The sequence below is a fragment of the Sturnira hondurensis genome, unplaced genomic scaffold, assembly GCF_014824575.4.
Source record: "Sturnira hondurensis isolate 20B ecotype Veracruz unplaced genomic scaffold, ASM1482457v3 Scaffold0021354, whole genome shotgun sequence".
Lineage (NCBI taxonomy): Eukaryota > Metazoa > Chordata > Mammalia > Chiroptera > Phyllostomidae > Sturnira > Sturnira hondurensis.
In genome coordinates, this window is record NW_028093985.1 from 5942373 (window position 1) to 5959652 (window position 17280).

Here is a 17280-nt window from a genome sequence, read left to right on the forward strand (position 1 = left end):
TTTGCAAAAAGCCATCTAGTAATTGTTGTTCATATGTATAAATTGAGTTTTAATGGCTTTTAGTTTTAAGCCATTAAAATATAATAAAACTAAAGCTTTAGTTTCATTATATATTTTTAAACCCCAAATCTCACAGGTCTTAATGGAAATTATTAGCAGTCATTTATAGCATTTTGCAAAGTACACACTGTAGCTGTGATGGTTCAGTGATTGTCACAGGCCCTTTGGGAGGGGGTGGGGGGAGAGCACCAAATGTTGGTGTCTTGTCTCGCAGTTTACTGTCCGAGTCTTACGCAGGCCCCTGATTTAATTGTTGGCCATTTTTCCTAATAAAGTAACCTGACCAAACAATCTATGTGGCAGTTGGATAGTTTAAAAAATGTCTTTAAAAGGTTCATTTCCAGGTTTCATTTTATTCATATCTTGAGAGAATTTATGTTAGAATATAACTCCCATTGAGATAAACTCATGATGGAATAACTTGCCTCATGGGAAGCTCTCTGACACTCCTCAGTCAATAGGTCACGACCGATTTATAGGAAACTCTCAAGCGGAAGGGTAAGTTGGACACTTACCTCACACGATGCAGATTAATGAATTCAAAATAGGTTAAAGACATAAATGTAGGAGCTAAAACTATAAAATTCTTAAAAGAAAATGGGAATAAATTTTCATAAGTTTGTATTTGGCAATGGATTCTTAAATACAGCACTCAAAAGGAACAAAAGAAAAATAGGTAAGCTACATTTCATCAAAATTTAAAATTTTTGTGCATTGAAGGACACGATCAAGAAAGTAAAAAGGATGGCCCCCAGAACAGGAAAAATGTCTGCAAATTATGTATCTGATAGGAGTCCAGTATTCAGAACATAAAAGGAGTTCTTACAACTCAATAGCAAAAAGATAAACGACCCAATTAAAAATGGGCAAAGAATCAGAAGAGACATTCTCCAAAGAGGATATACAAATGACCAATAAGCATATTCAAAGATGCTCAACACCATTAGTCATTAGGAAAATGCAAATAAAAATATAATGAGATACCACTCCACATCAGCTAAGATGACTATGATAAAAAACCAAAGGGAAAGTAGACTTTGGGTCAGGATGGAGGCAGAGCTGACATGCTTTACTTACTCACACAACCACAGGAAGAATTACAACTATATCTCACAGCAAATAACAACCAGAATTGTCGGAAAATAGAGCTGCATGGAAGTCCAACAACCAAGGATTTGAAAAAGACATATTCATCCAGACAGGTAGGAGGGGCAGAGTTGTGGAGACAGGCAGAGAGGGGCAGAGATGCTATGTGGCTTGGGGAGCCGGCAGCATTGGTGGAAAGGGTGGTCCCACCTTCATGTGTGGTAGATAAAACTCAGGAGGGATACCTTGGGAGCTAGCAATCCCAGCCCCAAGCGAGACCACACAACTTAAGGTTCCTGCACCAAAAAGATAGAGACCCATAACTGCTGGCTGCAAAAACCAGTGGGGGTAGGGACAGCATAAGAAACTGCCAGATTTTCAAGAGAGTCCATTTAAAGAACCCTCACAGACTTAGAACATATGCAAACTCACCCACTCTGGGATTCACCACCAGGGCAACAGATGAAAGGGTGCCAGTCACAGACAGAAGTGGGTGAAATGACTGGAAAAGGGGTGAGTGCCAGGCAAACCTTCAGAAGCAAGGTAGAAGCACGGTCCCCTCTCTGAGCCCTCTTCCCACACAGAGCCACAAAGGCATGAAGGGTTGCCACGCTCTGGAAATTACCTAGGGCCCCACCCACACAGGTGACTTTTCTAACACAGGGAGTCAAAGTAGCTCTTCCTGATACACAGAAACAAACACAAGGAGGCTGCCAAATTGAGGAGACAAAGAAATATGGCCCAAATGAAAAAACAGCACAAAACCCCAGAAAAAGAACTAAATAAAACAGAGATAACAAACCTATCAGATGCAGAGTTCAAAATACTGGTGATCAGGATGCTCAAAGAACTCAATGAGGACAAAAAAAAAAAAAACAAAAGAGAAGAAATGAAGGTTTCATTAAGTGAAATAAAGAAAAATCTACAGGCAACCAACAGTGGAGAGGACGAAGCAGAAAATCAAATCAATGATTTGGAACACAAGGTGGGAAAAAGCATTCAATCAGAACAGCAGAAAGAAAAAAGAATTTTAAAAATGAGGATAGGCTTGGGAACCTCTGGGACAACTTTAAACATACCAACATCCAAATCATAGGGGTGCCAGAAGGAGAAGAGGAAGAGGAAGCAATTGAAAACTTATTTGAAAAAAATAATTAAAGAAAAATTCCCTAATTTGGAGAAGGAAATAGACATGTAAATCCAGGAAGCACACAGAATCCCAAACAAGTTGGACTTGAAGAGGAACACATTAAGACACATCATAATTAAAATGCCAAAGGTTAAAGGTAAAGAGAGAATCTTAAAAGTGGCAAGAGAAAAAGCAGAGACTTACAAAGGGTTTTCCATACGACTATCGGCTGATTTCTCAAAAGAAACCTTGCAGGCAAGAAGGAACCGGAAAGAAATATTCCAAGTCATGAAAGGCAAGGACTTACATCCAAGATTACTCTATCCAGCAAAGCTATCATTTAGAATGGAAGGGCAGATAAAGAGCTTCCTAGACAAGGTAAAGCTATAGGAATTCATCATCACCAAGCCGTTATTATGTGAAATGTTAAAGGGACTCATATAAGAAAAAGAAGAAGATCAAAGCTATGAACATTAAAAAGACAACAAATTCACGACTATCAACAACTGAATCTAAAAAAACAAACTAAGCAAACAAGCAAAATAGAAACAGAATTTTGAAGGTTATCAGCTGGGAGGGGGAAGGAAAGAATGGGGAAAACGGTGCAGGGATCAAGAANAGAATCCCAAACAAGTTGGACTTGAAGAGGAACACATTAAGGCACATCATAATTAAAATGCCAAAGGTTAAAGGTAAAGAGAGAATCTTAAAAGTGGCAAGAGAAAAAGCAGAGACTTACTTACAAAGGGTGTTCCATACGACTGTCAGCTGATTTCTCAAAAGAAACCTTGCAGGCAAGAAGGAACTGGAAAGAAGTATTCCAAGTCATGAAAGGCAAGGACTTACATCCAAGATTACTCTATCCAGCAAAGCTATCATTTAGAATGGAAGGGCAGATAAAGAGCTTCCCAGACAAGGTAAAGCTATAGGAATTCATCATCACCAAGCCATTATTATGTGAAATGTTAAAGGGACTCATATAAGAAAAAGAAGAAGATCAAAGCTATGAACATTAAAAAGACAACAAATTCACGACTATCAACAACTGAATCTAAAAAAACAAACTAAGCAAACAAGCAAAATAGAAACAGAATTTTGAAGGTTATCAGCTGGGAGGGGGAAGGAAAGAATGGGGAAAATGGTGCAGGGATTAAGAAGCATAATTGTTAGGTATAAAATACCAATTTTGTCAAAAATAGTATAGGAAATGGAGAAGACAAAGAACTTATATGTATAACCCATGGACATACACAAGGGTTGGGGGGATGCTGGAGGGAAGGAGGGTACTGGAAAAAATGGGAAAATTGGAACTGTAATAACATAATCAACAAAAGATAATTTAAAAAACAAAAGGGAAAACAGCATGTGTTGGCAAGGATGAGGAGAAACTGGAACCCTCCTACGTTGCTGCTGGGACTGTAAAATGATACAGTTGCTTCAGAAAATAGTTTGGCAGTTTCTCAACAAGTTAAACATATGGTTAAAACGCGCCAAAACAGTTCTGCTCCTATGTGTATGCCCAAGAGAACTGAAAACAGGTGTGCAACAAAAAAACTTGTACGTTGCTGTTTATAGCAGTTTTTTCCATAGTCAAGAAGTGGAAACAAAGAAAACGCCCGGCCAGATGTGGTGCATCCATTCAATAGAAAACTATTAACCCCCCAAAAGAATGAACTACTGATACGTGCTACAATATAGATAGACATTGAAAGCATTTTTATGCTGAGTGAAAAAAAAACAGAAACCAAACACCACATATTGTGTGGGCCTGTTTACCTGAGATGTTCAGAACAGGTAAATCTATAGGGGCGGAGAGCGGATTAGTGGTCACCAGGGACTGGAACAGGGGAAACGCTGAGCTACTGACCATAGGTATAGGGATTCTTTGAAGGGTGACAAACATGTTAAAATTAGTGGTGATGGTTGCAGAACCTTGTGAGTGCACTGGAAGCCATGAAATTGTAAACTTAAAATAGTTAAAATGATGAATTTTATCCCAATTAAAAAAAGTATATTTTTCCAAACCACAAAGTAATGAGTGAGCCCTGGTGGGTGCGGCTCTGTGGTTGAAGCATCCTCTCCCAACCCACAGGTTGGGTGTTTGATTCCTGGTCAGGGCACATACCTGGGTTGCAGGTTAATCCCCACATTCGCGTGCTACTCTCAGTCCGGACGTGCATGATCCCCAGTCAGGGTGCAGGTCCCCCGGTCTGGATGCAGACGAAGGCAGCCAACTGATGCTTCCCTTGTAGCCATGTTTCTCCCTCTCCTTTCCTCCCTCCCTCCCTCCCTCTCTCTCTCTAAAAGAGCAAATGAAAATGTCCTTGGGTGAGGATGAGAAACGTAATTAGTGAGAAGAGTGACATTGTTGTATATTTTTGTAAATCTCCTCATATGTACGATTTAGAAGAAAGTTGGATGCTCGTATTTGCTTCTCTATTCAGGCAGCTGTAATGTTGTTTGGTTGAGTATATAAAAGATACCCATCCTCATATAGATAAGAAATTGAAAAAAAGAGTAGATTTCAGCAGCTTTTCTACATGATTTTGGATATTCTTTCACACAACACCCATCCACACATGGTACTTTTTAAGAGGTTAGCTGTAATGTAAAATATGAACTCAAGTCAATGAATTGATGTTCTATTATTTTAAAATTCACTGGTTTATCTTGCAAGAAGAAGAGGAGGAATTATTGAAACTGAAAAGTGGAAGGTTTTTTTTCTTTGTATGTATACAACACTGATTTCTATAAAGTGGAAAAGGATAATTATGTCCAAGGTTGTTAGTTGATAATTAGCCATGACATTGTTCAGCTTTAAGGAACATTTTATATTGAGTAACAGGGAGGGATGTACTTTTTGTCTCTATGCCAAGAATTTGGCTGCAGAAAGGAGATGGTAGGAAGAGCACAATATAAACCTCCGCCTACTTCAGAGTGTGCTCAGCCAGGCTGGCTCAGGGCCGCTTCCCCAGGATGGGGGTGGTGGTGGAGACGAGACTTCACAGCCCCGCCAGCAGCCCCAGCACGAAGCCTCCTCGGGGCCAGGGGGAGATGCCTGGGTCGCTGAGCTGCTGGCAGCGTACATGCGCAAAAATCCTTATTGAACTACCCTGAATTAGGAAGAACGTACACAAGGGGAAAGATTTTTCTTTATTGTTGCTTGAATTAAAAAAAATGAAAATCCTTTAAAAAATACTGCCTATCATTTTATGCATCTTTCTATATCATTGAGATCATACTGTAGGTAGATCTTTAGCTTTCTTATTTTCACTAAACACCATGAGCTAAGCATTTCCTCAGGCCAGTAAAAAATTCTGTCTGCTCCATTTTTACATCTCCTCCCTCTGAGCAAGGCCAGATTCTACACCTCCACATCCTACCAGGGAATCCCCATGGTTTCACACGTCTCTGTAGGACCCTAACTACTTCCGTCATCATTCTGGATACACTTCCACTTCCCATCACACCATGTGTCCTGCATGGACACTTAATGATGCCTTCTGCCACCAACCTGAGAAAGCCAGCGGGGGCGGGGCGGGGGGTGGGCAGCGAGAAGCATGGAAGACCCAGGACTTCCAGGGAGAAGCACCCAGACCACGCATCTAGGTTCAAGCCCAGCCATACCAGGTAGTACTGTGAGGTCAGGCAAGTTATTTAATCTATTTATACTTTAGTTTACCCACAAGTAAAAGGAGGAAAATGAGAACAGTAAAGGTACCTTGTAGGTCTGTTGGGGGTGGGCTCCCATGGGGCACTTGGGGGCCGGGGGAGTTGGGGAGGTGTGGAGGGTACAAACTTGCGGCCAGTAAGTCCTGGAGGCCGGATGCACCGCAGAGTGATTTTAGGCCACAACACTGCATCATCAGCTTCCAAGCTGCTAGGAGACCAGATCTTAACTGTTCCCTCCACAAAAAAGAAAGTCTAATTAGGCAGGGTGATCGAGGTATTAGCTAACACTATGGTGGTAATTATATTACGATATATAAATGCATCAAATCAACAAGTACACCTTAAGTTACACAATGTTACATGTTAATTATATCCAGTAAAAATAAAGGCAAGACACAATGCTTGGCAGGTAATGAATGCTCAATACCTGTTAGCCGGTATCATTAGTATTAATGAGAATCACACAGCCCTGGGATAGAAGCCCCTATTTTCAACTTGCCCCCAAATGTCAGCAGACACCTTGTTTCACCTTTCAGTGCTGTGGTTTCCTCCCCTCCACAGTCCGTTCTACAATATGAATCAGTTTGTAACGCCTGTCTCACAGGGTTGACACCTAAGGAGCTTGACACCGAGCAGCAAGCCGTGCTCACCATGGGCATGCAGGAGAGGGCTGTTCTGCCTCCTGGCCTGAGGGAGGCACACACAGTGGCGTTTGGGTGGTCTCCTTCTTAGGCCCCACAGAGCACTGGGCAAAGAGGCCTCAGAGTCCCCACTATGTGGACACCCGCCCATTTAGATGAGAGGACGCCCTGGGCCAGCAGACTGCCTGAGTTTTCTTCATTTGTTTCTCATCCAGCATTCTGGCTGGAAGACCTTTCCAGCTGTGGTAGGGTGGGGACATTTCCATGACTGTGTTATCAGGAAGATCTGGCCCCTCCTTTTAAAAAATATCTATCATTGGTGGAATCCCAGAAATGGAAGCTTGGTGATGAAACAGGCACCCCAGGCCTGTTCCCAAACAGAAGGCTCTTTTGTAGAGTTTTCTTTGGGTGACTTTTCAAAGGCTCCTGCCAGGCTGGCCCGGCCCAGGCAAGTCCTCTGTTCGGTGGGAGAACAGGCAGTGCCAGCAGACAGGGTCCTGGGCAGCCAGGCAGTCATTCCCTCTCTGCCCGGGTCACTGTACTGCGTGCACTCGCAGCCATTTTAAAGGGCCCACCTACTCGGGGATTAGGTAAGGGAATAAAAGGAACAATTAACATGCAAATCTGGTACTCAAGTAACTTATGATTGAAACTTGACTCAAGAAGTTTATCTGTTGCTCTTAGGCAGGTCTGCTTCCTCCCCCTCAAACTCTGGATTCCTCCTCTAACTGAATCTTGGAGAAGGCCCTTTTCTTCATTGCCCCTTACTTCTGGGCCCCTATCCAAGTCTGGGATCTCTCCTTCCATTCCTTTGGGCCCTTGGGGACTTGACTTATCTGGGTCAGATAATGCCCGGGTCAGAGGTCAGCCTCTCCAGTTGAGAGCTGTCTCTACAAGGCCCTGAAATGCAGCTTGTAGCCCTCTGCATTTTCACGGTCCTTCACTCCACCTGTCCCCTACTCTGAGGACCCTGTTGTCCATTCACCTGGACCGGACCAAACTTCTCTGCAACTCCACCCTCCCCCACACAGCTTCCCTCTTCTGTAGAAGGCTCTCATGCCCCCACACCCTGCCTTGGCGTCCCAGCTTTGGTTTTCTCCCCACACATGCTCCGTATCTACTTTTGGTCACACCTGCCCCTCCCGTCTGGGGCCAACAATCAGTAAATATTTACAAAGGTTTCTAAAGGCCCTGTCTGGAGTGGCTCAGTTGGTTGGAGCATTGTCCCATAGACCAAAAGATTGAAGGTTTGACCCCCAGTCAGGGCACATGCCTGGGTAGCAGGTTTGGTCCCTGGCTGGGGTACATACAGGAGGCAGCCAATTGATGTTTCTCTCTCTCCCCCTCTCTCTGGAATTAGTGAAAATATCCTCAGGTGAGAATTAGAAAGAAAAAGCTTACTGTGGGCAAGGTATTGTGCCAGTGGCCTGAGGCTAGAAAGTGGCTTCGTAGTCTAAGAGCTTCCTAGCTAACACAGAGCTAGCTGTATGAAAGCTTTGGGTGCCCAGTGCCATTGAGTGCCTTCATAATGGCAAACTGGGAGGACTTTCTTTCCTGGCATGGCCAGGGAAGGCTTCCCAGAAGAAGTGGGATTTGAATTCAGCGTGAAAAGATTAGGCAGACCAGTGGTTCCTAACACATTTTAAAGATGTGAATTGGGTTCCCTGTCAGAGATGGGATACCCAGGTTTGCAGTGGGGCTTCATTGCCTAACTCTTTTTCTTTTTTTCAAGTGTCACGGATGACTGAGTCAGGTGAGCAGTGTTGATGACTGACCAGGCAGAGAGAAGAAGGCAGGCATTTCCGATGGAGGGAACAGCCGAAGCCAAAGAGGAAAGGCGGGAAACACAGAGCTTTCATTTTGAGGAGGAACGGCAAGAAACAAACTAATTGGTCTGGTAGATATTCGTTCTTGAAAGGCAGCTGGAAGTTCAGGTTCCACACCCAACGCGGTGGGGAGCCATCGTGGGCGTTTGAGGAAGGGCTGTGTTCTAAGGGGTGTGCAGCTACTTCTGCCTAGGCTTAGCCCTTTCCTCAGACTTGCAGAGGTGCACTGCTTCCCTGTGTCCAAAAGTCGTGGTCCTGGTCTCTCTTGCAAATTGCAGGTAAAGCTAAAACTAGATGTCGCATAAAGTCCTGCCCCAAAGTGACTGCAGTGTTTATCCCGTTGTTTTGTTCACCCGTCCTCCAAAAGGCAATGGTGAAAGTGAGTCTGCTGTTTTATCTCCCAGGGCTCCCATCGTCTAATCGTGTCTACGGAGAGGCAGTTAGCTTTCACAGAACTACAGGTAAAGACGTTAGAAGAGAAAGAAAGAAGAGGCCAACGTAGAGAGATACAACAAAGGAAGAAATGTAGGGTTTACTGTCTGATTGGATGGAGAATCTGGCAGCCCAGAGAGCATGTAAGGAATTCTTGAGGAAAATAGGGATTTTTGACGTGCAGAGCAACTGCCCTCAAAGACCCAAAGGCTGTGACCAGCTAGAAGCAGGAGCTTTACGGCGCGTATTGGAAGGCTTCCTCCAGATGCCATGGGATGGGAGCGTTCACACAGAGTGCGGAGGCTGAGACGTAGCATTGTAGGACTGCAGGTGTGACTCAGTGCTCACACACAGAGAGTCGGTCGTCACTCTCAACTGAGGCCTTTAGGGACACAGGCCTGTAACGACAGCACTGCTTAGGGTAACGACACCTTTCCTTTATATGAGGTCAGGCACTGAACTTCCTTCAGACGCCGCACCATCCCTATCGTGATCGGGGCCATGCTAGTTGCCAATCATGAATATTTGTTGGGGCTTTTTAGCTCTTTTAACCTAGTGACCCAACTGAGCAAATGCATTGTCCAAAGGCGAACACATGTGATACCTACAGAACATAATCTTCTCCCCCAGAAAATTAAAAATAGCTCTTTCAAGTGCTGTTCACTATCAGTCAGATGTGCCCTAATGCGCTATTCTCTCTTGAGTCAAGGAAAACCCTTAGGGACAAGTTAGATGCTTGACAATATAAATGAGCTCTGTAGGAGCGCCTGACAAGTAAGACCTTCAAGCGATAAGTGATGGAAAAAATGGGACAATTGTAATAGCATGATCAATAAAATACATTTAAAAAAGAGATAAATGATGGAATTAAAAAAAAACAGAAAAGGGCAGCGTGATTGCTACTATACTAAAATATACGTAGAGTTCTCATTTGGGAGATACTGAGCAAAAGGTCTTCATCAATGCTGAGCATAAGAAGAAATGGTCTTAAAATCCACAACGATGTCAAAGCGACGGGCAGGAGGTTTCCAGGCTGTAGGGCTGGTGCTGCCCACGGCATCTGACGTGGGGCTGGGCGGGGTGCCAGGTGGGGGCTGCGGATCCCTGTGAGTGGTGCCGAAGCAGGACCCGAAGCTTAAATTCCAGGAGGAAGAGCGAGTGCTATGCTTCCACGGGCCCCTTCTTTATGAAGCAAAGTGTGTAATGGTGGCCATAAAGGACAAACAAGTGAAATACTTTATACATTACAGTGGTTGGGATAAAAATTGGGGTGAATGGGTCCCAGAAAGCAGAGTACTCAAATACATGGACAGGAATCTGCAGAAACAGTGAGAACCTCAAAAAGCCAATCTGGAGCAGTAGGCAGAGGGGACCATGAGAGGGGCTGCCCTGGAGAGAAGACAGTGGGTGTGCAAACAGAAAAACGCTGAGGTGAAAACAAAAACAAACAGACAGAAAACGCCTGGAAATGGAGACGGCGGCAGTACCAGTGAGACACCTCAACCTCCTCGGAAGAAGAGAGCTCCAGCAGGTCCCACTGTTGAAAACGGGGAAACATTCATGAACAGGGCTGAAGTCAAAGTGAGGACGATTCCTGAAAAAGTGAAGCTGTGGCTGTGGATGGCTGGGAACTCATTACCCGGCTGGTTCATCTTCCTGCCAAGAAGAATTCGGGTTCCATTCTGGAGGATTATGCAAATTACAAGAAATCTCGAGGAAACACAGATAATAAGGGGGACCCTGTCAGTGAAGTCCTGGCAGGGGTAAAGGAGCAATTCAGCGTGATGCTGGGCACTCAGCTACTCTCCAAGTTTGAGAGGCCTTAGCATGCTGAGATGCTCGCGGACCACCCACCCGGATGCACACCTCCCGGGTGTAAGGAGCACCGCATCTGCTGAGATTGTTTGTATGAACTGGAGTGGCGCTGGCCTACACACCTCTGGGTGAGAAGAGCCTTGCTTTATTACTGAATTATCTGCATGATTTCCTAAAGTACCCGGCAAAGGATTCTGCAACTTTGATTGATGCCAGCGATTATGAAGGGGCCCCTGCTGAGCACCACCAAAAGCTGGGAGAGGCGCTCGCTCCCGCCCTGGTGTGGATCTCTGTGACACGTTCCTGTTCTTAGTCCTCCTCTTGTACACAGGACGTACTGGGAAAGTGTTAGTGTATAACTGACTTGACGTTTGTTTTCTGTTTGATAGTAAATAGAGAAAATAAAAGGGATTACAGCTCCTTTTTCTTTTCTTTGTAAAATCATTTTAAAGTTGCTTCCAGCGTATTGATGGACAATGGAGAGACAAACTGTAGAGTGCTCTATTGCCTAGCTGGCAAAGCTGCTTTTGAATGCTGGCGGTTCTCTTCCCTTGACACTCCGCACCTTTGTAGTACGTGTGGATGCATATAACTGATCACACTTGTGCTCCTTTTATTTTTTATTGGTGCTTAAAGTAAAGAGCTTATCCTTTGCAAATCACCCACGTTATTCCATCAGCATTTTATCTTTGCTCGGGTTGTGGAAGAGCAGTGGCTTATTCATGGTTTTGTATTTGTGTCTAATGCACATTTTAACATGATAGACGCAATGCTTTGTGTAGCTACTGTTTCCTGGAAAGGCCAATCTTTTAGGAATTCTTTTTCAGACCTTTAATAAATTTTTTCTTTAAATTAAAAAAAAAGAATGACGTGCAGGAAAGTGTAATGAAGTTAATAAAGCACTGAATAACACAATCCTCTTCTTTGAGGCTGAGGTCCAACTGGCCCTCTAGGGGTTGTGCCTGAGGCTGTTGAGACCTTTTTTATGATTCCTGTGCAGGACTGTGAGCACCATGAGAGCAGGTCACTGTCGTCACCATTTCTGTGATTGTCATCACTGCGTCCCCCAGATCAAGCACTGTGCCTGGTTGAGCATTTGATTAAAGAAATGATGGAGAGATTTGGTGACCTACTGCCTGAGAGTACTGCATAGCTTATTTTTTTATTTATGAAAGTAAAGAAGTAGCCAAAAAGAAAACCACAAGCACCACCAATCTCCCCACATAATATACGGTTTGGCAAGTAAAGAACCTTGGATCACAGCAAAGAGCTATGAGGAGGCAATCACTGGAAACTGTGTGCACTTGGACAAGGACCAGAGTGTTCAGGAAGATCCTAAGCTCAGCTTGTACAAGATTAAAGCAATAAATTGAGTGTATTTATCATTTAAATGAACAACAAATGGGAATCTAAGATAAGCTGACATTGAAATTCACTTCAACTTTGTACTTACAGAATGAACACTTTGCAAAGGGCCTCAGGGTGACAGTCTTTTAAGCTCTTCACATCACTCTAAGACATGGTGCCACACGGGAGCGGAGCCTGTGCCACTGGCGAGCAAGGCAGGCACAGCAAGGCAGGGAAGATGGGCGCCTGCCTCCTCTCTGGTTGCAGGTACCGGGGGACCAGCTATTTTAAAAAATGGAAAAAATCTAAAGTGAAATTTTCTAAAAAGTAAACAGGAGGTTGGTAGAAAAACAAAGCAAAAGTGAAAAAATATATAATACTTGAAAAAAGAACAGATGATTTGGACAAGCAAGGGAAAAGAAAGCACAAGTCCGAATAAGGTTTCTAGCGCCTTGAGAACACAAGAGGAGGACCTTTGAAGCTCCATTGGCAGAAGCAATAAGAACATAATCATAGAGCAGAGGCCTCTGGGCGTCTTGAAATGTAAAGCTACATCATAATCAAGCCTTATATGAGCAGCATGGTGTTTTATGCTTACTGTGTGACAGCAATCCAGATTTCCTGTGACCTCACCTTTCAAAGACAAAACCTATCTCCAAATCGGCAAAACCCAGTTATCAATATGACTTTGGAAACTGTGCATGGGTTGCCTGGTCACAGCCATCTCTGCTCCCCCAGCTCCATCAAAGTCCTTCTTCCCACCCACCCCAGACAACAGCCAGACTCAGTGCCACAGATGACAAGTTTGGGTCGTAACCTTTCTGTTCCTCCCTCACCACTTTCTTCACCGCCTCAATTTCAGTCTTGCACAGGAATCCTTTCTCTTTTTAACCTCCATTTCCACCATTCATCACCTCAGGCGATGTATTTTTCATACCAGCTTAACAGATATAAGGCACCAACATCATCAGTCTCTAAAGAACTTAAATGAACCTGGAAAGTCCCTCTAGAATCTGAAGAAACTTCTTTTGGTTCTACCACAAGTTAGCACCATTAATTTTCCTATTTTCTTCCATCTTGTTTACATACGGGTGTGTTACTTTCTAATCCTCTTCACTCCCACTGCATTTTAGCTACTTTTTAAATGAAACATGCTTTCTGAGAGTTGACCCTGACATGTAGATTGGCCTGGTGAAATGTCAGGTCAAGGCTAAGGTACCTTGTCTGGCTGCCTTTGTTTGGGTGTGTGCTGGGGTTTCAAGTCAAGCCTAGTATGGGCTCTCTGTTACTATTGCCAAGGTAGACTCTTTCTTAGTGTCTCTGAACTTGACTGTCCAAATGGCATTGGCTTTACTTCTTCAAGGTGGGAAGGCTTGAACTGTGGCTTTCCAACCCTTTTCAAACAGCTGTGAGCAGAGGCTGGGAGGGGAGACAAATTCTCTAAGGAGGGGAGATCAGAGAGGAAGAAACGACTGCCATCTTCTCTGTAATTCACTCCAGTCTCCCCCTCTATCATGGTCTAGATAGGCAACAAGTACATTTTTGTTTCTTTTTGCCTTAAGCTCTTAACCTTAATATTTACTACAATTATCTACCAAACCAGTTCACAACCAGATTCTGCAAGGATTAGTGTCTAATTTTTCAACCTCTGGTTATTTATTCTACAGAAAGATGAACTCTGGCAATACCTTTCCCAGGTGTACACAGGGTGAAGAATCTTGGTACAAAGGTAGAGCAAAGTCCTGAGGGTAGTGACTTCTAAATTTAATCATGCAGAACTGGCCCCAGAAAAATATTCAAAGCGATGAGGTTTGTGGTGGCCCTCCTGGGACTTCTCTCCCGCCTCCCAACAAATTATTATAAAGACTTCCAGTTGCATAGTTCTTGACAGCCAGCCAACGTTTTGACATGGACCACCTCACCTCAGGCTCATAGACACCCCGAGAAGGGCACCACCACCACTGTCATCCCCATTTTACAGTTCAAAATGCTGGGGCTCATTTGACTGAAAGTATGGACGAAAAGTATTCAGCCTGTGCCAGGCTCAGTGGGGCTGCAGCCACAAACAATACACAGTTCCTACCTTCACAGAGTCTGGTACAGAATGCTAACCACAAACAGGAAGTAGTAACACAGCCCTAAACCAGGAGGCCCCATAGCAGGCCCCGTGTCCCCAAATGGAAAAGCTTTCTGTAAGAAGTGTCACCTGATTTTTATACGACTGGCTTAGTAGGTAACAAGGGCTACTGGAACAACATTCTAGGTCCCAAACTCATTCTCTTAAAGAGAACGATCAACTGAATGAATTTCCAAAGGTGGGATTTCAGATCCTATAATAAAGCCAAAAGAAGTGTTTGGGCAGGCAACATGGAGGGTAATTTGGGCTACCAGGTATCATGCTGTTGCCCCCAGATTGGAGGTGGCCCCTTCTGGGGAGCCCAGACCAGCCTCCAGTACGCTTTTCTGAGTAGGCCTGTCTGGAAACCGTAGCCTTTTCTCCAGACGCAGAGCACAGAGTGACTCTCTCTGACTCCTCGATAGAAAAATGCACGTGTGGGTCATGTCTACCATGCAGAGGACAGCCCTTCCAGAAGTGACAACCGGGAAGATAATGTCAAAGCTTTTCAACCACAGCAACGTGATCTACTAAACTCAAGGGCTCGGAAAGTGCTCCTATCAATTGTTCCTGGTCCCAGGTTCAATCCAGACCAACTTTTCCTACGGCTTCAATCTCTCTGGAAAGGAAGTCTTAATCCTCTGTATGTACCCCTCACACAGGGGCACAAAGGTGCCTAATCCCCCCAAACAGCCAGGAAACCTCCGAATTTTGCCCCAAGAGACTAATCCAATATCCCCAGGAACTGTCAGGCATTATCACTGCAGCACATCTTTGCTTTTTCTCTCAGTTGGACACAAGAGAAAATTTAAATTACTTGGAGGAAAAACAAAACATCACTTTCAGCTCTGCTGGCCCTCCTTTAAAAACCATCTGGGACAGCAGAATGGGTGAGATAAGTGTAAAATAACTTTAAAAGACGCCATTCCTAGAAATAGTCCAGAACTGCTTCCTGATGTGGCCTGTGTGGTGGCCAGGGGTCTGCAGGCTGTCCTGGACCCAGGCCTAAGAAGTGACTCTGATGTGGCAAAGAAGCCACGTTGCTGAAGAATATGCTGGCGCTGGGTTTGGGAACGGCACATATCCGGTGATCACATAAATTCTGGACTTGTGCACATATTGTTTTACAAAATCCAGGCATGAGATCACTTGGCCTGGATGTTTTCTCTGAGGGTTTCTCGCAGACAAACACAGTGATCTGAATTGCGTTAGGCCAAGGGAAAGACATTTGGGAGATTATCTGATTGTACGTGTGGAGGTCCAAACATTTCTTGGGCAGGTCAAAAACCAAAGGTTTTCTAGAGGCCCCAAAGAGGAGGAGCCCACAGATCTCTAATCAGATCATCTCTGTCTACTACTTTATGGGGAACAGAAATGCTTTCTCCAAATCACGAACAAGCAGACACAACAGCTACTGCTGTTCTTCTAGGCAGCGTGTATTTGAATAGATGGGTGAGAGTTTTTGTTTGTTTGGGGGGTTTGTGTTTTAGACTATTCAGGAAAGGAAGAGTCTCTAATATTACTGTTTTTTTTTCTAAGGTTTAAGTCTAGTTAATTTTTGTTTTAGGTTTAAATCTAATTTATTATTTATTTTTGCTCAAAGTGTTTAGTTTTTGCTTTTTGTGACAGCTTATGTGAATTTTATTGGCTCGCTTAGATTGCTCCTATTCTTAGGTAGGATTCTGTACCACAGGTGAGGTGTCACAAATCACCCGAGCTTCCAGTCTGCAGCGCTGTACCTTTCTAGGAGAGAATAGTTTGACCACTCGCAACGGAATCCCCTGTTAAATTGAAGTTTCCTGGGCTCCTCCCCAAGAGCCTCCTTCATTAGGTCTGGGTCCTGCCCCAGGACCTGCAGGTATTTCTGTGGCCCACTCCACTGTGCGCCACAGAACCCACAAATAAAGTCGTCATTTTCTAACTCTCCTACGTCTCTGCTTGATTCTGCTCAGAATTTTGTTTAACGTGACAGCTTTCTCAAACTAAGATGTTAGCATTAATCAGGAAGGTAGGATATATTTTGACCTGTTAACAATGTGGTGTACTTAGCCGAAGGCCAGGAAAGAGGCTGACATCTACTTGGTTATCAGGTTCTCCAGTGAAAAGAGGGAGGAGCAGGTGTCCTATCGGCAGCCCTGCAGGGCAGTGGGGAGGCGGTCAAGGTCCAACAGGAGGGCGGCCTGTGAAGGGGCCAGGGAGCGTGTGTTTTCTCTTCCCTTTCGCCTGTGAAATGTCCTGGGTCAGCTCTACAATGAAGAGGCTTGCTTATGGGAAGAGACTCAGACATTGAGTGTTCAAATTTTAGGAGGAAGATAACAGCAAAGTTTACGAAGTTTTGAAAGTACAGATAAAGAATGTGCACCCCAACGTTAAGAACACTAAAAACTGGGAATACACATTGAAGTTTGAACAATGTTTTAGGTGTGTCTAAAAGAAACACTGATTGCACAGCTGGTAATACATTTAAGGTACTTATTATCTAAGAGATATGCTATAAATAACTTTAAGTAAATAAACTATAAATATATTAAGAAATGTGGGGGTTGCAGACCTACATCAGGTTATTAAGGAAATGAGTAATATTTGAAATGCGTGCCCCAATTTTGCAGTTGATTTCCCTGAAGAACAACTGAGGTACCCCAGCAATTGTCCTTGAGGTCACAGACCCCAGCAGGAGGCTTCATGTCCTCAGCTCTTCGGGAGTGCACATCTGTTATCCGGCAGAAACTGTATCGCAGATACAGCAGGACCTGAAGTTTCTTTCTTTCTTTCTTTTTTACATGTCAAAGATTTATTAAACTCACTACTGAGGAAACTGACAAATGATAAAGCTGGTTCTAAGGAAATTCACATGTAATACTGCTGGAACAAAATTGCTAAATTGGATACAAAGCTGGTTAATATATTCTGGGACAAACCCCTTAACCCTGTAACTTTCATAGTTTTTTTTTTTCTAGTAGAGGACCTGAATTTTCAATTCTTTCTCCTGCTTACCAGCTGTGAAATGTTGGGTAAGTTATTTCACCTTCTGGGCCTCTGTTTTCTCATTTGTGAAATTAAAGAAATGCATATGGAATACTTCCTACAGAACTATCATGAGAAGAAGTATGGCCATGCTTGTGAACGTGACCATCACGGGGTAGGGTTCTGGAGCAT

The 17280-nt window shown here is 43.9% G+C and overlaps 1 pseudogene; it reads left to right on the plus strand.

The window, feature by feature from the left end:
- The first annotated feature begins 9974 nt into the window (after positions 1-9974).
- On the plus strand, positions 9975-10974 carry LOC118977435 (mortality factor 4-like protein 1; annotated as a pseudogene).
- The last annotated feature ends 6306 nt before the right edge of the window (positions 10975-17280 follow it).